The 25,548-nt window shown below is 40.2% G+C and overlaps 1 protein-coding gene and 1 long non-coding RNA gene across 9 annotated transcripts in view; one reads left to right on the forward strand and one right to left on the reverse strand.

Annotated features, from left to right (window-relative positions):
• Positions 1-248: 248 nt before the first annotated feature.
• Positions 249-19,878, reverse strand: LOC135311923 (uncharacterized). Of its 4 annotated transcripts, none has more exons than XR_010371475.1 (4): positions 18,058-18,833; positions 5,935-15,742; positions 5,192-5,398; positions 249-1,092 (listed from the first exon to the last, which is right to left on the reverse strand). It is a non-coding gene; the product is annotated as an uncharacterized LOC135311923 (long non-coding RNA). The 4 variants fall into 4 exon arrangements; XR_010371474.1 differs by lacking the exon at positions 249-1,092 and adding an exon at positions 19,057-19,878 and having other exon boundaries at positions 5,122-5,398; positions 18,058-18,215; XR_010371473.1 differs by lacking the exon at positions 249-1,092 and adding an exon at positions 18,884-19,878 and having other exon boundaries at positions 5,122-5,398; positions 18,058-18,215.
• Positions 19,879-20,310: 432 nt separating this feature from the next.
• Positions 20,311-25,548, forward strand: part of PCMTD1 (protein-L-isoaspartate (D-aspartate) O-methyltransferase domain containing 1) — a 48,624-nt gene continuing 43,386 nt past the window's right edge. For 2 of the 5 annotated variants that reach the window (XM_064442730.1, XM_064442728.1), the window contains exon 1: positions 20,311-20,610. The gene's annotated coding sequence lies outside the window, so the exon portion shown is untranslated. Of the gene's footprint in view, positions 20,611-22,540; positions 22,668-25,548 lie in introns of all 5 variants that reach the window. The other 3 variants (XM_064442732.1, XM_064442733.1, XM_064442729.1) reach the window with 2 other exon arrangements.

Raw genomic sequence — 25,548 nt, forward strand, 5'->3', positions numbered from 1 at the left:
TACCTAGTGAGCCATGTGTTTATGTAGATTTTGCTTTACTATCAAGTAACACTGAATTCCATCAGCTGGGGAGCCAGTCTTTTGGATATCATTAGTTATAGAAATATGGCACACTACATTTGTAATTTTAAAATTATATTAGAAAAATAAATCTTTCTTGCTTTCATTTTACAAGTCTGTAATCTTGCATAAGTATCCTGAACATTTTTTCTTCATCTCAAAGAGCTTAACCTGTAGACAGCCTCTAAATTTATATCTATAAATTGTAATTTTATATAAATCAACAAAAATTAACATAGTCATTAGCAATGAAAGACAATGACTGGGGAAAACACAAAGAAAACAGCATTTGTCGTAGTTCTGTGCCGCTTTTCATAGCAATTGGCTTGTGTGCATTTAATTTTTTTCAAAGTCTGAGGGTTTTAGCAGCCCTTGAAACGATCCCTTGATTTCAAACACGAAAACAACTTTATCATGAAAAAACAAATTGTTGATCTTGAGATTCGAAAAGAAGTTCTCTCACAAACATTTTTCTACCAAGTAATATCTTGCTACTTCATACTACTGTTGTATTTCTGTTCTTCAGGTAGAAGTAGGGTCTCCAGGGAAAGCAATACAACAGGAGAGTTCACATACTAATGCATCAATGCGTAATTATGTGTTACCAGATAATCTAATACACACTTCTTCAGTATAGCACACTAGCAATTTTCTAGAATGATCTTTTTTTAAAAAAAAGAAAAAAAAAAAAAGAGGGTAAAGAATCACCTTTATTTCAACCTAGCAGACAAAATTTGGAAACATCTGTAGTTCTGAAATGCATTAAAAACAATGCTTACTGAATAAACTACATAAAGTAACACATTGCTTTCTATAAATACACTGAATTACCTTTGAAGTTGTTGATGAAACTTTGTTATGTAAGAAAAAATCTAAAATGTAGATAAGTCATCAAATACTAAGAATGAAAAGCGATTTCTTCAGTGGAACACTTTTTTTTACACAAGGATGTACAGAATATGGTAGCCAATGATCGTTTCATACAAAGCATTCCAGCTCTTCAAGTTTGTAGATGAGTACGTAACTTCAGATCTTAGAATGTAAACATAACATAGTAATTATTTGTTTGTTTACAAGGAAGGCACATGCAGTGACCTAAATCTATTGCTTGGATATCACAAGTCCATTGGGTCATTTTCAAGGTGATTTACAGAATACCATTTCTGGGTAGGATGCACTCACTTGCCTGTCCATCCAGCATGGTTTTGCTTCCTTACTTGAATACTGGCATAGCAAATTAATAGCTTATCATAATGTATATATCAGAAATGTAACATCTGGAAGTACAATGTCTACATTTAAGTCCAATTCTAAAATTAAAATACTATTTCCTTCTGCTTCAGAGGACCACAGGAAAAATGTCCTTCCAATAAAAGGATAAATGAGACAGGTATACAAACACACACAGACACTTTGTGTATATTTTCCTTATACTTATTTCAGAACTCGGCAAAACACTCCATTGGGTGTAGATGAGAAAAGCCCTTGTCCAGCTAAGCCTAAAATGATCTTAACTTTCAGTATCATCTAGGCTGCTCTACAAACAGGAAGGAGTGTGCTAGGAAGCAAAGGCTAATTGGTCTTGAAAGCAGCTGTCCTGACAAGTAGAATATATATTCACGAGAAACTATGGGGCAATATTAATTCAAACTCTAAGGTTAATAAGGATAGTATTTGAAATGTAAAACTCTCTAACACAAACAAAAAAGTTCTTTGAGGTTAAGCTTTGATGTTTAGTGACTGTTATCCACAAAGACTGTAAGTCAGTGAACTACAACTCAGCTCAAAGCCCATTTCTGGATATGGCAGTCCCATGCCACACTGCTGTAAAAGCTTAGGCAGGTGCTCTGAAATTCGAGCTATCAAAGTCAAGGAGATTGCTCTCAGGATAAAAAAAAAAATACCTTGTGCTTCATGTTGGAAGGAAGAGGTGGCAGAAAGCCGTAAAAATTCCTTACATTTCCTACTGCTTTTTTTGACTTTTTAAAAATGTCAGCTGTGTATCACAAACACCGTGTAACCCAGTTGGCATGCAAAGAGATTAATTTGCCTCATGTCAGCCAATGCCTCTTAAGTAAAAACTTCTGCAGAAATTATAAAGAAAGACTTAGGTATGTGGTAAATTTTCACCCTTATCTTAACCAGTAATAAGCTTAATGAAAAGTTATGCTCTCTAGCCAAAAGGCTGGCTTTCAACAAATGTTTTGAATAGTCATTGTTACTACATCATTATCACATCTGATTCATGAATGGGGGGGGGGGCTTTTTTTTTTTCTTTTAACACCATTTTTTCTTTTTGATAGACAATAGATAGAAGGGAGTTGCTAAGAGTTATCCCAGATTATAGCAAATCCTGGACAAAAGTGAAATTTAGTTTAACCCACGTGGGGAAAAATATGCTGCCACGACTACTGGTGCCGAGAATAGGAACTGCAGGTCAATGGCAGCAGCTGGAGGGAGTCTAAAAAAGAGGTGAGAGGATAGAAGTCAAGAGCGTGATCAGGGGAGAGAGGCCTCTGCATCAACTTGTAAATAAGCCCTCTAATAACATTTGCTACTTTGTTAGCATTTGAACAATTCAGACTCAGATATGAAAGATTGTTTTAGCTCCCTTCTCTCTTATGCAGGTCCTGGATGGCTTTAAGCAAAACACTTCTTATCTGAATAATGAGGATAAGAATAACAACATTTATCTATCTCAAAGGGCTGATTATGAGAATAAATTAGATGCTCAGATGTTACAGTAATGCGTTCCAGTAAATCAAAAAGAATTTTCCAAACAAAATAGATCACGTTTACATTATTTTTAGAAACCTACAATTCAAAATTCCCTTTTTGGCAATCATAAACTGTCTGTACGTAAGTAAGGAATTTCTGGATGGTTAATCCCAAAAATGTGAAGAACACTTATCAGGGAATACTTCAGCTAGTTGACAGCAGAATAGATAAAGAGGAGACTATTAAATTATTAAATGACCTACACTACAGCTTCTCATACGCAGTTTTGCAGCTGGAGAAGTGACTGCTAGGATGCTTAGTTTGGTCTCTTCAAAATGTCTACAGTGAGGCTCTGGTTTGAAAAGTGATTATGTAAAAATAGCACTTCCTACTCAGCAGATTTGTTCTTGTGTGCTTTAGTGGGGAGAGAGAAAAAAGAAAAAAAAAAAATCACTGCATGTCTTCACTGCTGAGCCACCGTATCTCTGGGGGAAGAGACTGCTTTACTCCAGTTCATGCAACTTCATCAAAATCACCAATTTAAAGCTATAGTGTACCTAAGCAAAACCTATCATTTCAAAATTGTGCCCTGCATAACCTCATTACCTTCAGCTGAATGGAAATGAATGAAATGAAAGGAAATAAATCCTTCAGACTGAAAAATCATGATTGGATTTCCTCCAGCTTCCTATCATCACCCAAACTAATCAAGCTATTTCTCCCCCAGGTGGAAAATGAAAAGAAAGAAAGAGGTGATGATGATCCTTTTTTTAAAAATTTGGCAGGTAGTCTCAGAGCATGGAGCCCAGATAAGTTTCAAGAGGTTACATGAGGACTACAGAAGGCTAATAGTATGATAACAGCTGCTAGTACAGGGATGTAAGCAATGAAAAAACCAGATCATGCAGTTTGGCCAGCCTGTTGCCAGGGTTGCCAGACTCCTGAGTGATGGAGTGGGCTTTACCACTATTAGCTGCTTCCAAAGAATCAATATATCACAACAAATGTTCCTCTTTCAGCCTTTCAAAAGAAGTCGTCTTTATCAGTATGATCTTTTTCCCCAAGAAGAGCAGATGAAGAAGCTCTTGTAAAAAGGAAAAAAAAACAAAGTACAATTCTTAACACTGGAAAATGCATACTTAGTATCTGTCTAGAGATTTGAAAGGATACTTTGATCATTCTTGCCAATTACATACCTGTTAGAGGCAAGTGTATTTACATATTTAATATTCAGCTAATCTCCAAAAACTTCTTTGATCAAACAGACATGCCATTTATCCTCAAACGCTGTGCCAAAATCTCATCTCTAGATAGCCTAATGTGTGAAGTGATGAATTTGTTTTTAAGTCTTTTACAGAATGCCTTCCATTTTTCACTTCAGATTAAAACACCTACCCTTTTAACAAGTGTATTGCCTCTCCTGAACACTATCTTTAAATATAAAAGAAATCATACCAGAATGGTTCCCTTAGGGTTTTGCCTTTTGACATTTCTCTGCTCAGAAAACTTCTGAGAAGGAAAACTAATGACATTATGCTTGCAGACACAATCCGTTTCTAAATGAACAGAAATGTCTACATATTTTTCCTTCCTATCTGTGACACATTCTAGTGTGCCTTGTAGACACAGATCCTGAATGACCTTCACTAAGTCCCTGAAGCAGCAGGCTTACAAGCTTGACTAGCCCTAGAACTACAAGTTCTGTGTTAGCGTTTCTGCACTCACTGAAAATGGAAAGATTACTTTGTAAGTCTGCAGGAAAAAAGCGCAAAGGTTCTGACAGAAGCCAGTCCAGCAACAGAGGTTTTGCAACAGAATCTGGACTCAGGTCTGTTACGTTAGAGCTAGACATGACAAATCCCAACCCAAAGGTGTCATATTTTTGTGATCAAATTGTGTTCTTACGTAATACGTGCTTTCCAAGCAATGTCTAAGCTTGTAATTCTTTCCTTCTTCAGTGCCAAGCCTTCTCTTAGATATCCTCAAAAAACTCCCAAAATGAAAATCCACCCAAAAGTGGTTTATTCAACAACGAAAGAGATAGAAACACAGCATCACGATTCCTTTATGCACCTAGAATGGAGTATTTGCTTTGAACCTCAGACTGGGTCTTGGAGACCTTTCAAGCATGGTCTACATGTATACTGAGGAAGTACTGGGCATTCCTCTCGTTACAGTACCAGGCATTCTAGCAGTAGGGAGTTAAGACCTCTGGCAAGTAAGGCATACAGTCCGATAACTAAACTGTAATATAGCTGGAGTCACTGTCAGCAAAGCACCCCTTTACAGTCCTAAAATTGAAGTGCCACGAATGAGTCTCTTAGAAAAAAACAAACACTGTCAGACGTGCAGGATGATTTTATTGTCAAGTCCTATCAAAATTACTCTAGTATTTTCCCAGACTACTCCTTACCATTGCCACTTTGGGGAGCAAGTGTATGAGGCTGCGTATGCAGGCAGCTCTGGTCTATCCCACCACAGCAGGCTGGGGTCCACCCATCAGCAGTATGGCTCATCAGAGGCACTCAGGACTTGAAGGAATAACCGGTTTTGTACGATTGTTTCATGGTGTGAGATGCAACTGTACAGACTTTGAGCATGGACCGCAGAGCTCGCTAACCTATAAGATGCAAAATAAACAATCAAATATTAGAGAGAAACAATTACAGAAAAAATGCTCCTTTGTAGAGTGTAGCAACCTTCTCATCCTCATATCACAAAAATATTTTGGAGGTTGTAGAGCATTTTTTCTAACCAAGGATTAGATCAGCAAACAGTAGAACTCACTACAAGAATACAAATAATATTCTTAAAAATTTACAAAGATAAAATTAAATAGCCTTCAGCGAGAAGGCTTTTTTAGGGTTTTCTTTCCAAATCACTAGACTGGTTTTTTTCTTCCCCTTAGTCAAAAGACTCATTTTCTTTGCAAAAATGTTTTTTTTTCTACCTGGGAAAAATGTGTAGAAACAGTTTTACTGAGAAGAATTCTGACACTTTCCTGGCAAGTTGCAGTGATGCCTGGTGAAAGTAGCTAAATTTTGCTCTGGAAGAAATTTGCAAAAACTCATGAAAACAGCTTTTGAACTCATCCAAATGTCATCCCCCTAAAGACAAATCTAAAAAGAAATGTCAGGATTGTAATTTTTTACTCACTTCAGGAACTCCATTTGGTATACTGCCTATACGTTAAAATATTAAAGATTTTTTTTTTTGCCACAGAAAAACCACTGACTTCGAAGTGTTGGTTCTTCTCTTTTGAAGCTGCCCAAACTGGGTATCTATCATCTAATTTATCCAGGAGACTGTTTTGCTTCTAGCAATCTCACTTTGAAGCCTCCAAAATCTGGTAAGACCTATTAATGGAAAAAAAAAAGTTATGTTTTTGGTTTTGTTTTGGTGAGCGCTCCAGTCATGAAAAGAAAGTTCACAAGAAATTTGCATCCAACTAAGCAGCATGACAGGGACTTTAAACCATCTATTCCTGACAAAACTCATCTTCAGTGTAATGCTTTTTATATCCCCTGTCTTCATAGTTCATCTCCTAAATGAACTTTAGAAGCCTCTCATTTAAATCCTTCATGGGTATAACCTGTTAAAAGGTGCTTCAGATGACAACTTAATAAAGGCTGATCACGTGAAAACAGAACTGAACAAGATGAGATGAAATTAGAGTACTAGTCTTGGGTTTCCCTATTATTTTTTTTCTAATTCTGAGAAATTTGTTTAACCTTGCTGTGCTTCATTGTGCTCGCTATGAAATAAGGATAATGACACATGCCTATTCTACAAAGATCTGGGAAAATTATTATCTTTACACTGAAAAGCTATGGGAATGAAAAGTATCATTACTTCACTGTTATTTAATTTTATTAAAAATTAATCTTCAACTCCCATTAAAGTTTTTGGTTTTAAATATAACAAGAATTATATTTAAATTTTCTCTATGGGTAAAGATGTTTACTTATTGAATTGATTGGCAGATCCAAGTCCTTTTAGAAAAATAGAGTCCATCCTCTGTTTGAAGGAGGAAGAAGCCCTATCAAGTTTTTATCACTGGTTTAGTTTGGATTCTTCCCAGCCATTTTGTAGTGTTTCAGGTCTATGAGCTTTTGGGTTTTGCTAGCATTACAATGCTGCTCTAGTAATTACACTGTGAAGAAAAATAATCTAAAAATAAGCTAAAGAAATCAAGCTCTCTGGTGTTAACTTCCCAGATGGGAGGAGAACAACAGTAGGATGCTGACTAAACACAAATCTCTCTGCAGCTTTTTAATAAACATTCCTTAATACAGTGCTGACATAAATAAGCAGTTTCAGATAATTTTTTGTTAAATATGAATCTTATGACAGATCCAAGGTCCCACTAAAATTTACTAACAATTAGGAGTAGCACAACATAACGCCCTCCTTCCTTTGCACCAACCAGTGACTGTGTTTCTGAAAGCAACTCTTGCAAAATAAGAAGAGTTGTTAGCAGAAAGATATCTACATCAATATCACAAGGTCAGAAGCTACTTGATCTGTTAAAAGGGAGCATTGTGATAGTGAGCTACACAGGTGAGATGCGGTAATAAAATCATATAATAACATTCCCTGTTCCCAAAGAATTTACACTCTATTATTAGGCAGAGGAAATAATGAAGAGATTTTGGATGATACTGACCTTTGCAATAACACCACCTTTGGGTGTTACCTGACCCTGTGACCATTTCCAGAAAAAAAAAGTGTGCAAGAATAACCCTAAAAATATTTAGAGGATGCTTAAATAATAACCATCAAGGAATGGTTTTACTAGAGTTAAATTTTTTTATATCTATATTTATATTTTAATAAGTTTTTATCGCTTCCAATAAAATGTAGGTATTGAGTAAGCTGGTTTGAAAATCTGACAACTGGTTATAGTAGGTCAGATTTACATCCTAGTGCGCTGGAACGTTTACATCATGTCTCACTAAGAAGGCAATTGGCATTATTTGAATGCTGGGTCTGTACCTTGCCGTGTTCCCATGTCTTTTCCTTTCTGTGAAATGAAAAGCATATTTCATCCTCTAACTAGAAATGTCTTCAGACATTACAGTCCCCTGCAGCTCTGAGTCACAAATCAAGTACTTATTACAGTCTGGACTCTCAGTGCCTGATTGCGTTTTGATTCCCAAGTTCTGATTGCGATGAATGGTGTCGCTCTTCTGCAAGAGCTAAACTAGTTTTAAAAAGCCACACAGACACTGCAACCATATACTTAGTTTGTTTCTGTTGCAGAAAAATGATTAGCCTGTGATAAAAGAAATTAATTCTAATGTTTGAAGGGCATCAGTGAATGAATTAAATGAAGGTTCTGTAAGACTTCTCTTATATTTAATCACCAGAATAAAGAAGAGCTACTGTTATCTTCTGCAATGATCCTTCCTGGCTGCAGGGTAGAAAGTCAGAATAAAGAAAGGTAATACATTGACTTTATTAATGTCAGCGGTAGTAAAGATAGTACCAAATGAAAGGCCACAAAAAAAGCCTCAGGGTCACTTGGCTAGACGAACTTGCAACAGCAGTGTATGCACATTACAGAAGGAATTGAAGCTACACTGACAGCCAAGGTCTAACGGGCCCAAAAGTTATAAGCAAGAAATTTCACAAAAATTTTTAAGGATATGGGATAAAGTTGGCTTGAAAAATGTCTAAAGCTGCTTCTGTGTCATAACAGAGAAGAAAAAACCCTAAACTAGAATCCAAGAAAGTATGCCATTTGTAAAATTATTCAGAACAACCCTTAGATGCCTATGATGCATCTTTCATTGTGGCTTTCTAAAAGCTGTTTCTAGTGAATTACACCAGCAAATAAGATGCTTCTACTGTCTCTTCTTCACAGCTGAGGTTCAGGAAATTACTGCAATCCCTTTTTCTTTTATATTTGTAAATATTCCTCTAAAGATTCTGGCAACTTTTGGAAGGTATTAGACTATCATGAAATACATTAAGAGCTATGCAGTAGCCTTCATATAATTTTTTTTGAATGTTAAAAGATGTGTACAAAGAAAGTAGAGTGTGATTAAAGAGCTTTAGTTGTGTGGGGTCTTTTTGTTTTATACACCTATTTTTCATCTGTCTGTGTAATTTTACCCTTAATACAGAAGTATATGAAGAAACCCCATGAACCCAGTTGGATACCAAATAATATCATTTGTCACGAATTTTAGCTACGTGCTTATTTACATGCTGCTTAGTTTCTAGTGGCTTCTACTGTCCTAGAGACTTGAAACCATTTGGATGCTATTCTATTAATAGGTCTTAATCACTAACTTTGTGTCATTATGGGTTCAGTTTGCTATTATATGCCAAAAATACAAATGGCTTTATTCAGGTGTTTAAAACACACTGAGAAAAAGTATCAGTTACCTTCTTAGAGAAAGGAAAGTTCTTGAGCTTCATTTCCCATTCTGCAGATTAAGCCCTCTTTCTAGAGAACAAGAGCTTTAAATCAGCAGGGCTCTGCAATTACCGACTACTTAGAAGCCAAAGTGAGATTTAAATGTAAACGTTTGCCTGCCACAGACAGATTTACCTGTAATCTAGAGTACACTCAGAGTTCTGTTTTTTCAATAGGAAATGGTTATGTGAAGCACTGAAACACCTGAAAATTAGCTAGATACAGACTTTAAAACCAGGAAAGCCAACGGAAATAATTAGTAGGCATTCTCTAACATTAACAAATTGTTCAGAATTCTGTTAAATAAAGTTCCATTCCTTGAGGGAGGAAAAAGAGGTTTGTATTATCCTTGCATTTTTGCCTGCTTCAGTAGCAGGGTATTAAGTCATACAGAGGCAAACGTAGCACATAAAATAATTAATTGTATTATTTTTCTTCAATATACTAAGACTTTAATTGTTGCAGGATCACATTCTGCCATTGCTATAATGTATAGCAAAATGTTAGCAGAATACATTTATACTTTTCTATCTCAGAGTCCACTGAAGACTTTCTTGCCACTGAAAGGCTCAACGCACACACAAGAAGAAACGCCATGTAGGTATACCCTCACACTTGCATGTAGCCCCATTGATTTCAGGCTGTTATTTTACTTGAGAAGTTGCAGACTTCAGCAGAGCAATTTTCACACTGTACAAAAACCCAATCAAATAACTTCATCTCTCATACATGGGTTTTCTTCAATGGATTTTTTTCTTTTCATCTAATTGTATGAAAAAGTAGAGACTAAGTAAAACAGTTAAATGCATATAATCCATATGAAGATGTATAGTTGTTTTATTGCCAAGTATTTGATTATTTAGGTTTTTTATTTATTGGGGTTAGTAGAAAATGGAGAGCTGCCAGGAAGCAATATGAAACAATCTTTCACATGATGTAAAGGGTGGAGACTTCAGCACTGATTCAGATCTTCTGGATTACAAAATGCTCAGTCCTGTAGCTGCACACAAGAATGAGCTGGCTTTAACAAGATCTTCCACTAAGAAGAAGTAAGGGGAAAACACTGGCCTTCGGCATTTACTCAAGGCTTAATGCAAGCATTGGTCTGCTTACTTGTCCTTGCCTTGCACATTAAGATATATGCATTAGGCCAAATAAAACAAATGAGAAAGATCACAAACCTATTTGACAACAATTATCCATATAATTTCTACAAGAGACCTAATGCCTGCTAAGGTAATCTGAAACAATCAGAAGCTTTTTAACTTGGTGTACGTTAAACATGACTAATCAGTACAATCTTAATTTGGCTATTATACCCTGCACTCATGTATTCACTGCAAAGTTTGGCCTCCCACCTTATGTCATGACAGAGCTCCCTTTGGGCTTGATCAGTTGAAAAGCTCAAAGTCAGGGCTGAGTGCAGCAATAGGCTGTAATGGCCCTGACGAGCCCCACCTGGGACAGCCACTCACAACCCCTGCCTACAGCCCCAGAAGATCCATTTAGCCTCAGGCTGCTCTATGTTGTAGGTGTACCTACCATTCCCATCCCTGCACTGCTGTTCAGGTTTCCTGGGTTCACCTTATATCTAGCTTGTTGTCTTGCTTTTTGCCTTATGTTCCTTGGACTGTTCATAGGATCTGTTGCTGTTACCACCCTGCGTTGCTTATCTAGCTCAGGCGCTACTGGACTGTGCACTGGCAATGAGGGCACTGCTCATCCTGTGCTGTGGCAGCTCTCATCTCCTGGTTTGCCTTTAACCTTAGAGTCTTGCTCTTGCTGCTCCCTGGTACTCAGTGGCTACCATTCCAGTCAAAAGTGAATCTCTCTTAGAAATGAGGCACCTGAAAGCACTCAGCGTATCATGCAAATAGTTATGCCTGGAGGAGCCCAGGTCTACCACTCTTAGGATCAGCATATTTCACTTACAAGATTTGCCCTCAGAATCTTTTTTTTTTTTCCTTTTCCTTCTTTAGCTGCTCTTGCTTTTCAGAACCTTTCTAAAATGTGCTAGTGACACTTCCTCCATGATGCAGACCTACAGTCTAGTTGTGCTTCAATCTATATGGCTTTGTATGAGAATAGTTGAAGGCAGAAAATATATTGCAGTCAGTGCTAGCAGAAACAGATGCAGAAATGACCAAAGAGAGGTTAGTATAGTCAAAAAGAGAAAAAAAAAAAGTTAAAATCTTGAGCCTTGTTTTGCACTAGTCTCATTAGCTATTTTATGCAACCTATTCTAACTTCTCAGATCCTGGTTTCATGTCATGCTCTTTTCCTTCTCTCTCATCCTTTGTTTCCTGCCTTGTCCTTTTACCCACCTTCTCTCCTTTGCTCTTCCTTAATCTTCTCACTAACTTTACATGCCATAAAGTCGTGAAACTAACTGTATGTTTGCTACTGCCATATAGTTCACTCATGTATATTGTTCCCCATAGCCACATTCAATTAATTAATTTCAATGGCAGTATCTTACTTAGCTAACCTCTCATAATTTTTACCTTTCTCACCAGTGCTTCAAGAACTGGAAGAATAAAACGGGAGAATATTCAGGTCATTTAATTTCTTCTACTACATACCTAAAGGTGTCGTGTACAGCCACAGATGAGGGATTCTAGGAAAGCATTGTAATTAACTGGTTGAGAACAGATCTGTTCCAGAGATCCTTTACATCTCTTGACAATCTAGTTTCATATAACTTATAAATAATGTGCTCCTCAGACACAGTTATGAAGTTTCACTTTGACTGCCCCAGCCATCTGCACATACATCAAAGGCTTAACAATGGTCAACTGCATCATCCAAAAAGCAGATAAAAGCAAAAAAATTGGTGTAAAACCTCTGCCAAATTTGGAGGAAAACCTCAATTGTTTTTTTGGAAAGCATCAAGAGTTTGGATGCAGCCAAAATAAAAGAATGTTTTGTTAGAAGACATTTAAAAAGCAATCTGCGTGCTGAATATTGATCACAAATCTTTTGTTAGGTCTGTTGGATCTAAAATATTCTTTCTCTGTTTCTCATAAAAATACTTAAAACGTAGAATATTATATAGAATATAAAGATAACTTTCCTCATCTTTCTTAAAGATAAAAGCAGCACGTAAGAAATACCTACATAACAGATTGTCCCTGTAAGTAGATGGTTGGTCTTAAAAGCTTCTGAAATTGTTGCATATAGGCCAGATGACTAATGATAGTAAGAGGGCTAATGATAGTGTACTATCAACCCATATACAGAAGAGAGGCTCAACAAGTTAGATGTTAATTCATACAAATTAAATTACACATAATTCCATGTTTGTTTAACAAAATCGGGCAAACTTACAGGCAAATTATTTAAGATACAAAATACAGTAACTTCCTTTTAACATGAGTCGTTCAAGGGAAGCTCTTAAACTGTTTGGTTTCAAACTATTAATCATGGTGGCATATAATTTTTCTCACTTCAAAGGACTGTGTTGCTTCTAAAGAAAATAGCAATATAAATTTAGCAAAACACCCTATTGATTTAAGCAAAGGATGACACAGAGTCTGTTGTTGACTCACTGTCAGTTACAGCCAGAGACAAATCAACATATTTCCATGGAGAATGTCTCGTGCTTGCAGTTTACAATCAATGACTAGGACAGAGGTGATAATGTATGACATTTTCTGATGACACAATCACTTTGTATCCTAATATACCTCTGAGACAAGTTACAAATGGTTGAAAGCAGAAACACTGAAAGAAGACATTTCTTTTCCCATCATGGGTCATGAGAAAAAAAAAATGGAAGTAGGTATCCATAAACTTTTGAAAGAATGGCTTAATATACTATATTTGTAAAATATCATTACAGATGAATAGGTTACTTCTATACATGAAATCTAAAAGACAAACACTTGTCTTGGTACCACATTCTAAAATATTTTTTAGCATATGATTGCATGACCAGATTTTATTTTATAGTACATCAACTGTTACCTAGATGTGATCAGTTTGTTATGTCTATGAACATTTGGTTATATACCCAGCAGTGACTACACGCCAGCCCGTTGCTATGATCTCAGGCTTGTTCTTAACAGAAGAAAAAAACCAGGAAGGCACAAGCAGTAAACTGGAAAAGTAATCTGAAGAATGCCAGACAGCTGATCACGAGACACATCCTTGAGACCAATGCCTATGGCCACAGATTCCATTTAATCTCATTTTTAATTTCATTTCAGTAATTTTCATCTTTAACTTAAAATATACGTACTTTTTTTCTAGCATGGGCTTTCCATGTTTCAAAATATGAAATGAGCATAACTTGTATTCTGACAGCTAAAATAACTTCTGGCTCTGTGTCATCCTTTGCCTGCAGCCAGAAGCACTCCCAACCTGACTGCTCCAGGAGGCCTGAGAGTGCTAACACCACCCTAGCAGAGAATTTCATGGCAAGGGAAAAAAAAAAGCCTCCTGAGCTTTTCTAACCAGATATATGCAGGTATATCAGTTTTGGTAATTAACACTGCTATTTTTGCTTACTCAAGTCAACAAAAGAAGTTTCTGCTACTATTGTATCTCTTTTCCTCTGACTTAAAAGGGGCAGGAGAGCTGGGATGCACAGATTACAGGCATGCCAAATAAATGTATGTGACTCAAACCCCAACACATTTTATTTGAAACTGATTCTGTGTTCTTCAGAACAGCACAATCGTAGCCCACACCACATGTAACACTGTTCAACTGCTCAATCCAATTCACGTCTGAGAAGAGTGTATTTCAAAATCTGCAGCAATGAAAATCTCTATTCCTAAAATTACAAATGCCTTAGCAGGTTATAGTACCAACTGTCTTCATGAAGGGGGGCAGGAGAAGGAGAGAGTGTGTAGTACTGAAAGAAAACTGAAGTGGCAAGTTTAAGACTTAAGACCAGTAGGAATACTCTACAAAATCACCTGGCACATAGACATAGCCTGGAGTAAATGATGATTTACTCCTTTTAAAGATGCCTTTTCCCATCAACTAGCTCTGGAGCTCTTGGGAGACATTATTCTGATCTAAAACTTGATCAGCATATAACCATTTTTATCTAAGACAGTTATGCTGGGTTTGTTTACTCAAATGGCAGATTAACAAGGCTGCAGATGCAGAGACACTAGAGCTTGCATATGTAGATCTTACCAGTCTTACGGGGGAAATCTTTTAAGTCTCACCTGTCAAAACAACACCATACAAATGTGACTAAACTACTTCCAGAGCCAGGCCACACCTGAAAGCTGTGTAGCTGCATTCCGGTTTCAGAGGTCCACATCAACAGCCTACAGAGCCAGCTGGATGTTTCAGTACTCATCAGATCTAGGGGTTACAATGTGATATGGGACTCTGCAGTCACACTAGTCCCTTACAGCTTAACTATCAGTGGTTTGGTGCTGTATCTGCAACTGAACAGACTCAGCTTGGGTTTGGCACTCTGTGCAGGCTGGTTCAGTTCCCTTCCTGGGAACTTGAACACCGCTTACTATAAATCTTTGGAAATGACATGATGGCTGCTGGGATACAGATGACAGCCACAGAAGGTACATTCCACATCTAGGAGCAAAGAATGCAAAAATAAAACATTTTAAAAATATGATAGGCAGGCCAAACGTGAAGGGTAAGACAAACTGCTTTCCAGCAGTTTTTTCATTACCTTTCCTTCTGTGTTACTTAACATTTTCTCAGTAGTACAGTATTTTTTGCTCTGAGACAAGATGTTAATGTGGGAAGACCAGGTCTGCACGAGAGAAGAAAGCCACTGCAGCACTTGTCCATTTCAGAGCCCCCTTCCTGAAACAGGCTACGCCAATGACAACATATGATACAGTGCGAAGTACGTGCTCACTGTATCCAATTGCCAGAAGTGACATCTACAGTAGGGAGCAGAGGTCAGTATCTGAAAACTGTAACTGCTACTTATACATGGTTTCTGTGCTTGTAAAACCGACCAGTCAAAGCTTGTCAAGAAGGAAAATCCACCAAAATACAGAAGGCAATGAAAAGAAAAATTAAAAAGACAAAGGAAGAGCTCAATACATATACTGCATGAAGGCAAGAACATCAGGCAGATCTCAGTGCAAGAAGACATACAAATCAGACAGAGAGAATCAACTATGATTTTAAAATGCTTGATAATTAAAGATGAAACAAAAGAGCAGAGTGAGATTAGATTGGGGGGAGGAAGTCCAGTAAGATTGAGGAAACTAGAGAAAAAGATTAGTTACATGTAAAATAAATGAGAAACGGGATGTTACACAAAGACTTAGCAGAATTTTTAAGTTTTAAACATAAAAAGTATATGTGTGTTCAGTGTAGTTTCAGTATGAAGACACTGGAGTTTTTTTATTTTGTAGAATAGAAGGAAAGCAGCAGCTTCTGATTTCCGCATCAGTCCAAACATTGGACTAAGAATAAGTTCAGAAAACAATGGATTCTTCCCATCCTCTTATGCTGCTTTTGGTGAAACTCTTTGTCCAGTTCTTCAGCTCCAACATTTTTAATTTCTAATGTCTGCAACATTGGCCATGGATTGTCCCTCTGATGCGAACAGTGAAAGAAATAGAAACAGCAATTACCGTTAACTCTGAAAACTCTGGTCCTACCATCTTTCTGAGGACAACTTTTTGTTTCTGCTCCATTGGTATAGTGGAAGATGATGGATATTTTCAATAACGAAAAATATGTGAGAAGAAACCCTATTAAATATGTAAGAATTGGCAATATTACATTTTTCACAATTATTTTATTCAGTTGAACCACTGACAGCTGGAACTATTTGCTGGGTTAGAAATTTATAATGTTAACACTTCTCACATCTATTTTAAAAATGACTTTCAATTTTTGTCTTAGCTTTTTGTCTGCCTATGATGTAATATCAGGTACTACCCACCCAGATCTTTTTATCATCCCACTCAAGCCAATTCATCTGAATATACAGACAGGGTCTATGGTTTAAATAGATATTTAACCTTAGCTTTATGGATTGGGTTATCTACTTACATTTCCATAGAATTTTGATTTTAACATATTTTATGTTGGTTCATTTCAATTTTACGACTCTATTGGGGTATTTTTTTAATGATGGCTTTCTGGACTACATGCAGAACCAACACTACATCCTGGTTTATTTTTTTATTTAATTTTACCACCTTCAAGAAGCATCAGTTGAAAACCTCAGGCAGAAGTAACCTCCAATAAAGAAGGAATTCTGATTGTTTAGATCTCAGGGCCACCATCAATTACTTCTTAATTATTTTTTTTCAAGCTGACTGAACCTCTATATAGCTAGATACTAGTTATAGCAAATGTGATTGAAGAAGTTAAGTGCTGACATTCAGAACAGTTCTTCAGATGTTTGTCAGTAAGGAAAACAAATGGCAGGTAACCCACAGAACAGTAAATATCCATAATTAAACCAGCTACATTAGGATTTCTTTCTACGTATTTGCACACAGTGTCTTTTTCACACCTAACGTGGAAGCCAAGGCAAAAAAATAAAGAGAATGAAAAATTACCAGAAAAACCTGGTTTCATTAACTGCAGAAAAGAGCAGAATCAGAAAACAATCACTGTTTCAGAATGATAGTAAGTTATGAGTACTTTCTAAAACATTGTGTCAACATTCAAATGAATGCACTACAGTGTGGAATAAGTAATTAGAAAGAGAGCTAAGGTGTAGGCCTCTTATACCCTTCTCCTTGCAATGGCTTTCCATAGCTAAACAAGCGAGTGAAGAAATTCTTGCTTGGTATGGATAATACTTAAGAAATCTAAACATTAAGAAATCCAACAAAACATTATACTGTCATAGCTTTATTAGAATTAGACTGTATTGAAGAACATAAAAAATATTTTAAACACTGTCAGCCAAAGCTCTGTCAAAAATCATCCATCTCTAACAATAAATTTTCAAGAAAAATACTTGTTTTGTATATATTTCCTGTAACAGTTGAAAATATTTTAAAATGGTTATTCAGTGACGCAGAAATAAGTTGAATCTGACTCAACTTAAATGCAATAATATGTAAATGGTTTTCATTAACTAAACTGAGATGTACAAAATTATAAGCAGTGTAAATTACACATTATTTGTTAGTTCTATGTTGGCAGGATTACATTCAAGGAATGCAGTTCGTACTTCACTACTTTTAAGCTAATGCCACTTTTAAGAAGGTCAAAATGCTGTTTTAGTCTAAAGAGGAACTTTTTTCTACATAGGTATATTTAACTTCTTATTTAACTAATCAATATATGTGACATAATCTTTATTTGAAATAGTTTTCATTATAAATTGCTGTGCATATCTAATTTTCTTTTCAGTATGATAATGGTTAAGTCTCAATACTTAACCTTAATTATCCCAAGTAGCAAATTTCAAATTTAGCGAACAAATGGCAGTCTTGAATACATATTTTTCTGTTAGGCATCTGAATGGTATAACCTCCACCAGGAGCACAGACTGAAGACAAACTGTAGTCTTCCACCTAGTTCAAACTTTATTTGCATCAGAATAAAGTACTGAAACACTAAATAATGCCTAAATCCGCAGAGACAGTAAAAAAACACCAAACTTTTACAGATTAATTAAGTTCTGGGGCTACATTAGCCTACACAACCCATTGTTTTATGAGGGTGAAAGGATGTTCACTGTGCTTCAGCTCTACATGGATTTTGAACTCAGCGAATTTATATCTAGAGCTTTGATGGGTCTGTCATTTAATACTTGAGATATGTTTTTTGAGAATATTAACTTACACTGAAATGAAAAGAAAGGTTACCCAAACTACGCACATCTCAAATTTAAAATAATGTGACAATAAATATAGATAGATACTGCAATAGAAAGTATGTACCTTACTTCTGTTTAGATCATGGATGACAGGAGTTAGAGTAGATCTGGAGAATCGTGCATGCTTGTGTACAATTTTCTGCGAGACCTGAATGCTGAAGCTTCTTTTCAGCTCTAAGAGAAGACAGTAGAATGCCCTTCCTAACTGGATATCCACGTCCACTGTAAATGGAAAAAAAAATGGTATTGGTTCAAGCATAACATGGTAATTTACAGGAGAGAAAAAAAAAAAGCTTATCAGAAAATTCCCTTAAAATTAAATGAGCCAAATCTGGCCATAACTTCTGTTCTGAGTGAATACTAATTAAGAGCACCTTGTCTGACAGGTAATGAGTAGGAGTTGGTCATGCATGAGAAGATCTAGGATGTGACGGGAAGAGAGGGAATGAAAAAACAGGAAACCCTCATACGTATGATAGGCAGGGAATTACACACACTTACTCCATCTACCTAAAAGTTCTTAACAGAAAAAATATTCATACTCAATGCCAGAAAAGATTAAGTTTACTGTCTGAGGGCAAGGTGTATGTGAATGTAAAAATGGAACTTTTCTCCTCCCCTCCGTTTTTTCCATGCAAGGGCAGAAGAGTTACAGCAGCAACAGTATAACAACTTGTAGGACCATTTGAATCCCTCGGTCCAGCTAACAAAAGACAGAATTATTTCTCAGTCATAACCCAGCAGAAACTCTCCCCCTTGTTTACAGTTATCTCCACCTCAGTTGTTGCCATCTACAACCATTGTGTGCTGCAGTTATCAACTAATTCTGTGTGTCCCTCCCCCGCCTCCCCTCCCCCCCACCAGAGTAATACTCACTCCTGGCCTCTTACCAGCTACATTTTTGTGTACTTTATTTCTCAGGGCTTTTACTTAGAAATCCTGTTCCACCAGTACTCAAACTTTGGCTAAAGCTCAAAACTTTATGCCTCTCAGCTGCATTTCGCAAATCTCAATGCTTAAACCACTCCAGATTGAATTATCTTTGTAAATGTCATCAAGTTACCTAAATTGGTGTTTTTACTGTAATAACCACTCTAGATCTTCAGGTTTTTATATCCAGTAGCCTGATAATCCATAACACTACACCTTTTGCCTGATCACTTGGTGAACATGAACTTGCTGTTACACAAGGGTGAATAACATCCATTTTCTGATACTGATCTCTAGTGTTTCATTCCTTTCCTCCATGGAAAACTGATTAGCCAAGCTGCTGCAAGCCCTGACACCTGTGTACTTTTAATTCTTCAAAACACCAGGAGCAGCTTACTTTCCCCACTCTCTGATTCCCCAGGTCTCGCGTCATTCCTCCAGCCTCCTTTGAAACCAAACACGACGCGGTGCCTTGAAAACCTCACTTGAGACCAGGCCTCAGAACGACCCAATACTTTCGATCAACCCAAGCTTTCCCCGCCTGCCCCGGGGCCCTGGGCTGCCTCGACCTCCGCTCGCTCCCGCCTATTCCCTTCCACGGGCCTTTCGCCTTTCCCTAATCCGAGTTTTCACTGGGATCTCTCTTCCTTCCTGGAGTTTTTCAAACTATCTCGTCTCTCAGAGCATCACCAACATCAGAGCCTGAAGTCCCTTCCCTCGGCGGGGGGTCACCGCCAGAGTCCCCTCGTGAGGAGGCCGACAGAGGCGGGATCCGGGAGACGCCCGCCCGGGCCGCCCCGCCCCTCCCCCTCGCTCATCAGAGGCAGGCGAAACCGCCGTAAAATTAGGAAGGCCGGTGAAAACCAGAGCCAATTTCAGACGGGCACTGGGGACCTCGCGCAACTTTCAAGACCCGGGGCTGAGCAGCTGCTCCTCCTCCTCCTCCCCCTCCCCCAGCCCCACCCCCACCCCCCAGCCGGTGCCGCCAGCCCCCCGCCCGCAACGCGGGGGGTTGTTTCGCGCCGCCCTTTCTCCAGTACGAGAAGCTACTCCTGTTTTCCTTCCTCCGCGGCTCAAGGGAGACACGGGGGCGCTGGTGACAGGGACGGCGGCGGCCCGGCCCTACTCCCAGGAAGGGGCCGCCGGCCTGGTGGGGGACAGGGGGGAGCCCGCGGCCGGGCGCCACCGCCACGGGAAGGATCCCCACGTCCCCAGGCGACTGGTGACGAGCGCCGTGAGCGCCGGCCTCCCATTGGCTCTCGGGCTGGCAAAGCACGGCCAATCGCGGCTGGAAGCGGAGCGGCTCGCCTTCCCCCTCCCTCCCGTCCGGGGGGGTGGAGGAGGTTCGCCGCCGGCGGAGGCAGGGTCACGTGACCTTCTGTTTACATCCTCTCAGCTGTTGGGGCCCCTCCTCCCCTCCCCTCCGCGCTCTCTCGCACCGACACGGACCGCAGAGACCTGCCGACCCGTCCGGTGTGCGGGCCGGGGCAGGGCGGCTCTGGGGGCACGCCGACCTCCGCTTGCGCCGGCTCCCCCCTCCCTCAGCGATCGCCCCTGCTGCGCTCCGGGCGGACGACCGCAGCGCTCTCCTGCCTACATCCTCCCCCCCCCCTCCCCCCCCTCCCGAAGCGGGTGCCGCCGCCGCCGCCGCCGCCCCGCTCAGGGTCCGGGGCCCGCTGCGGAACGGGTGAGTGTCCTGCGGGGAGGGGAGGGTGGGTAAGAGCAGCGCTCCCCGGCTGCGGCGTAGGGGCCGCCGTCGGACAACTGGGACGGGGAGTTGCGGCGGGGGGTGGCGGCGTGGGATCGGGGCCTACCGACCCCCCACCCTGCTCTCGCCCCCCCCCCCTCCCCCCCCGGGCGCTCCGGTTCCCATTGTCCGTTGGCACCGCACGCAGGCGCGTGCCCTTCTGAGGCGCGGGGGGGGGAGGTTGTTTTCGCGCAGCCGGGACGGGGTGAGGGCTTTGCTGCCGCTCGCGTCTGCGGTGTGGGGAGGGACGGGACGGCGAGAGTGTGCGTACGCCCTCGGCATCCCGCTGCCCCATCCACCCCCCGCGTCCTTTTCGCCGCCTGCGTAATAAGTCCTCTGTGGCCCAAGAAGGGCTGGGAGGAGAGGCGGTTGGTGCGGCTGCCGCCGGCCCGGGCCAGGTGTGAGGGGACGGGGACGAGAGAGAAGGTTCCAGCCTTGAGATGCGGGCTGGAAGGGGGGCAGAGGCAAGGCGAGGGCAGCGCTCGGCCCCCGCGGCGGCTGTGCGGCCTGCCCCCGCCCCGTGGCGCCTGGGGGGGGGGGCGAGGGGGGGTTGCTTCTGAGGACATGCGGTGAGAACGGGAGCTTGCCCCCCCCCCCCCCCCCCCCGAGTCCTTGTAACCTCAGGATGTTGAGGAAGCTGCGTCCTCCCCCTTTGGAGGAGGCAAAAGGGAGTGTGAGACAATATCTTGTTTTGTTTGAAGAAAAACCTATGGGCTAAGAAAGGGTACCTTCTCTTTAAGGAGGGGAGGTGGTGTGGCAGCAGCGAGGGGAAATTACTTTGTTTACATAAATCAAGCCTGTGAAACGCGCGATAACTTCGCTTTTCGCCCCGTAAGCCGCGGTGGGGGGGCGGCGGCAGGAGCCGGTGAGCCTTGCCCGGGGGGCAGGGGAGGGCTGACCGTGCCCCCCGCTTTGCCATAAACGCGCATTTTGTCTCTGTTTACATTGTGGTCTCTCTTTTGGCTGGGAGCAGCGTAAGGGGAGGAGCTGGAACTCGCTGCGGGGCAGCCACCTCCTCCTCCTCTCCCTGTTTTCTTTGTTGTTATCTTTTCGGGGGAGGCGTCCCGGGGTCACGTCTGCCTGTAGCTGAGCCGCGGTCTCTGGCTGATGTGATTCCTCTTCGGCCCGAAACCTCGGGCCGCCTTCTTCTGTGCTTGTGCAGCTCTTGACTTTCCTCCGTCGTCGCCCTCCTCCCCCGTGCCTCGGCTGTTGTCAGCGGCTCGCAGTGGAGTTGGAGGAAGGGGAAGGGAGGGCGGAGGGGGAAGGAATCTTGGCATTTATTTGATACGCAGTCAGCAGCCTGGGCCTGCTTTGTAAAGATCTGTCGTCTTTGACAGCTAAAGGGAAAAACGAAAAACCTCGTATGGTGGAAGGAGGGGTGTGTGTGTGTTCATTTTTTCTTGATGGGAGACGAAGGAGAACATCCTCAGGGTCTGTGAAAGAAGAGATTGAAGTGCTGAACTGCTGCAGTGTGTTGAGAATCCTTGTGTCCTTGCAGTACTTACCTGTGCCCACGTAGCTACTGTTCTCCCAGTGAGTGTTTTTTACTCCAGTCAAGTAAAAGTCAAGCACAGCTGAACTGCAGACTTTAGCAAAGAAGTAGTAGTTTTTTGTGCATGAGACACACGCACAAAAAAGAGACACGGGTAAGGATAGTCAGCACTTCAGTGAGTTAATGGAGATACCCAGTCCCTCTTGACCATATGCCCTCTGTGTTACAGAGAATGCCTTTAATATGCAAGATGCAAAACATCTTATGCTTAAAGTCAGTAAATTACAAGAGTGTATTGTGAGAATGCCTTTGTAACCATAATTCATTATTCTTGCAAATGAATCATAATATGTGTGATACATTTTTTTTCTTCCACAGGACCCTTACGTTACTCTGGCCACTGGGCAGACCATCTCTGGAAGGAATCAGGCTTGGATAAATGGAGCTGTCTTCTGTAGAACTCCTGCCTGATTTGTTGGGAAAGTTTGAAAAATATTTTGGATATGTAGGTGGACAAATATGTGAAAGATCTATTGGTATTTTAACTGACTTTGGGTGAATATTATAATGATAGGAATGTAAGAAGTACGTGAGTGAGGTCAGAGAGCCACAATGAGGGCTTTGGAGATGGACATTTAGCCAGATGTTCTTTACAACAGTCAGCATCCCTCAGAAATGCAAGGAAAAACAATTAGATGTTGTTGGGAGGTCTGCAGTGAGGAGAATATAATGAAGTCACAGAAACAGAAAAAAGTATGTAATACCGGACAGCCCTGGATGGCCAAATGTTATTACTGGGTCTGTGCAGGATTAGGTTTCTTCCCTGCATAACCTCTGATCTTCACTCCAAAAAAATCTTGTAAAAATCTTTCTGCCTTTCCTAATTGGCTTTCTTTCTGTGTTTTCTTTATCCAGTCTCAGACTTTGTGTTGTGACTTGTTGTGGTTTTTGACCAGCCAATTTCAATTTTGCAGTACTCTGTTTATAAATTTATGAAGTCTTGTCATCTTTATAGTCCTAATCTTGGCAGTTTTATGGTTTTTGTTGCAGTCTTGTGTTTGCCTGTCAGTGACTGCCCCAAACTGCAGCAGCTCCTTTTGAAGAGGCTCCTGCCTAATAGGAGGTTAACAGTAGAACCTGACTGCCAGACATGTATTATAGTTCTCCGTGCCCGTGCTGGGCTGTACCAGAGCAGTCACTTGGCTGTGTTTCTGTAAACTTGAAGTGCAGTTGCTTTGTGATAAGTGTGTATTCTGAAGCTAAAGGTAGGCTTAGGCATGATACCAGTGCAGGTGGAAGTCTCTAAAGAGCATGTTGCCTGTGATTTTTTTTTTTTTTTAGGCAAACTTGAAAGACAGAACAGTAGCAAATAGAGATCAAATTTGAAGTTCCTACTGCAAGACATGGTTAGTAATGCAGATGCAGGTGGTTTTTTCCCAAAGATGCTCCCAAAACTCATTATTGGCAAGATACTTTTTCAGTGCAGTGTTCCAGGAAGGTTTATGCCACGAGTTTTAAGATTTCCCCAAAACAAATAAATGAAAAGCAATTCTGAAATAGTTAGGCAATATGGGAATGCTCATCCAGTCTTCAGTACATGGTGCAAAACACCTGAGAATATAGTTACTGTTTCTGCATGAGAAGCGTCTTTACATGTACCTGTTCTTCTCATGTCCTGCTTTCTTCCCATTTTCAGCAGGAATATCACAGAGATTTGTTGTTTTACCCTGCTGAACTGACAGTGATGCTCTGTAGCTGATCATTAATTAGCTCTCTGTTAAGAAAAGTGCCTTGAAGTCTACAGCACTTGGCACTCTTGAATGCAAACATCACTGAATATTATCTCATTTATTTTGCCTTTTTAGAATGTAAATTCCTTAAAGCGAAAGTGGGAAGAATATAAGTGCCATCTTGTTTTGCAAATGAATAATCAGGTATGTGACTGGCCTAAGGCACTCCACGAACCTTCCAGTAGGGTCAGAAGTTGATCTGCATGTTTCATCTTCTCCAGCCAACAAGAGTGTGGATTTTTTGGATGGAGAATTCTTTTCATGTATCTGCTTTGTGGAAGTGTGTGACCACATTGTTCCACTTCTTTCTTTTAGGGAGTTTTACGGAGTAAAGTCAAGTAGTTTATATTAAATATTAGGGGCATAATTACATTAAAACATCAGGAAATAACTACTGTGCTCCAGTTCCTTTGGGACTTTTTTGTGTGTACTGGATGTTAATGAGAGCCTTCAGGCTTGCTTAATGCAAGCTGTTAAAGCAGTTGCTGCTGCTATGTTATTTAAGAAAATTGGGCTGGACTTCTGGGCCTTGAAGAAAGGATAGAATTTGTAGCAGCTTAGGATGCTGAATACAGTTTTTTTTCAGGAGTGAAAGATTAGCTGGCAGCCATTCAGAACAGTAGTGTTAGTCCTCTGTCCATTTTGGTTTGGTACATCATGCCAACTTCATGTTTCTGGGTTAGCGTTGCTACTGCAAAGTTGGCAGTGATGTTAACTAAACCCAAGGAGCTTGAAATCCTGATGAATATGTGTGTGGATTCTTGTTAAATGTCCTTCTGATCGGAATCTTATTGGAAACCTTGAAAGTAAGAAGTGAAGTAAAAGTAAACTGAAAGTAAACATGTCTTTGAAAATGGCAGATAGTGCAAAGAAACTTATTTCTGAAAGCAAGAAGTATTGGAAGTTGTAGCTAGAGAGCAGCTGTGGTGTCCAACGCTTGTATGTTGTGACTGCAATTGGTATGTGACATGTTTCTCCAAATTTTCAGTCCTTTAAATTGAAGCACAGAAATTTAAGTTTTCCTTCACTGTGAGGAGAAAACACTAGTTTAGAAGTCATCATAGAGCAGTTAAAAAAAAAAAAAAAAAAGACAACCCCCCCCCAAACTCCATAGCCCTAAAATAGTTTGGAGGTGACATCAGGAGTCACCATGGTAACTCTCAGGCTACTGATTCTGGTGTGTTCTCATGTGGGTGAGTTCTAGAGTGGAGAGGTGAGTACAGAGCAGGGGTAAACTTCTCTGGTTAGAGTGCTGTCTTGTGGCAGAGAAAGACTTGGAACCCACTGCTTAGAAGTTGCATTTAAAGAAGGCTAATTTTGAGGTTCTGGCTTTGGTCTGTATAGTCTGCAGGGAAGAAAGGATGAAAATATCTAGTTTATTACAAGTGCAGAACATTGGGTTCTATGACTTGCATGGAGTTAGAGATGTAAGATACCGTGTATGTTGTTAAGGTGACATAAAATATTGAGGCTTAGAATTTCTTCTGTCAGTATTGCATTTCACTCCAGATTTTCTTGAAGTAGTGTTTGCTCAGCACGCAGTTGCAAAACAAATGCTGAATTTGGATTTGCGGTGTTTCTAGGATGTAAAAGAAG

The sequence above is a fragment of the Phalacrocorax carbo genome, chromosome 2 (genome assembly GCF_963921805.1).
Source record: "Phalacrocorax carbo chromosome 2, bPhaCar2.1, whole genome shotgun sequence".
Taxonomy (NCBI): Eukaryota; Metazoa; Chordata; class Aves; order Suliformes; family Phalacrocoracidae; genus Phalacrocorax; species Phalacrocorax carbo.